Source organism: Arachis ipaensis, chromosome B05 (genome assembly GCF_000816755.2).
Source record: "Arachis ipaensis cultivar K30076 chromosome B05, Araip1.1, whole genome shotgun sequence".
Lineage (NCBI taxonomy): Eukaryota > Viridiplantae > Streptophyta > Magnoliopsida > Fabales > Fabaceae > Arachis > Arachis ipaensis.
The window spans coordinates 148,415,282-148,416,904 of record NC_029789.2 but is presented as its reverse complement, the minus strand read 5'-3'; positions in this window follow the sequence as shown (position 1 = coordinate 148,416,904).

Here is a 1,623-nt window from a genome sequence, read left to right as displayed (position 1 = left end):
GTCTTGATTAGGGTTGGCAATTCATACCTTACCCACGGGTACCCAATTCGGTCCAACCCGTTCGAGTAGGGTAGGCTACTCGACTCGCTGCGGGTCGGGTACGGGTTTAGGGTGTACCCTATCCTACTCTATACACACTTCATATATAATACATATTTTTTAAAAATTAGGTATATAGTGAAGAAAGTAAAAGTTGAACTCATAACATCTCTTATGTAATGACTTACAATAAATGAACAATCACAAAACTAGTTAGTTAATTTAGTAATTTAGAGCATTAGTTTTTTTTATTTTTTATGTTATTACTATGTATAAAATTTAAAATAATTGAATTTTATATTTACTTTAAAAAAATTTGATATTTCTGCGGATAGGATAGGATAGGGTAGGATTTAGAATTTTAGGGTACGGATAGGATTAGGGTTAAGAGATTCTCAATCCACGAATAAGGTAGAGTAGAGTTTTAATAAAATTTTTAACCCGCAGATAGAATTAAAATAGGATCCAAACCCTACCCTACCCTACCCATTGTTAACCCTAACCTTAGCTTGATCAGTATTATTGGTTTTATAATGTCATATGGCACTAAAAATATATAAAATAATTTTTTGACATCAATTACTTAATTTAAAAACTTAAATTAATAAAAAAAATGCAGAAATAATTATATATTTATGTTATTGTATTGTAAGAGAGAGTGAGCAGTATTGGGCCATTTGCATGCCCCTTAATTAGGGTACAATGTTGAGTCGTACCCTTAGCAATGATGAATGATCACAATGTTTTGTTTTTTTAATTATTAACCTTCAAAAGAATGCAATAAAGTAGTTTATGTTGTGGCAAATGATAAGGAGCCATGGAGTCTTATCTTGTCTAGAGTTGACCAAATCGAATTCCATGACATTTTGTTTGTTGGAATTTGTAGATAGAGTGATAGACAGAACATTAAGATAGATGGATAAATAGATGGACACTTTTATTATTAAGTCAATAAATAACGACGACATATATAAAATGCGTGTACGGGTTAATTAGTAGGCCAAAATAGTTAATTAACATTTTATGCTTTTGTCTGCTTGATAGAGTTTAGTGCATTCCACGGTGAATCATAAATGGATTCCATTTGTAATATGCCATCCATGTTCAAAGTTATCAGATGCGTTTAATCTATAACACACACATACATACTAGTAATGTTTTTTTGGATGACTTAAAAGAAAATAAACAACAACTAAGAAAGAAAAAATAAATAAAAAACTGCTTAAGAAAGACAGTTTCATTTAATACTATTCTCAAATTTTTTCCAAAGCAATAGAAGTTTTACTTGGAAAGAAAAGATCTTCATTGCAGTTTTTGCCATGATGTCTGCTACTGTATTTACATCTCTTAAGATCAATCGAAAATCACCACGCTATTTCAAGACATGATATCTCGAATTTTTAACACTAAAGAATCAATAAACCCAGAATAATCCTATAAATTAGACGATAAATTCTAAAATAAGTTACTTTTTACGACAAATGCTAATGTATTATTAAAAAAAAAGTACAGCACTTTTTAAATTCGGAATTGTAAATTATAAATGCTAAATTCTAAATTCTAAATCTATATCGTAAATCTTAA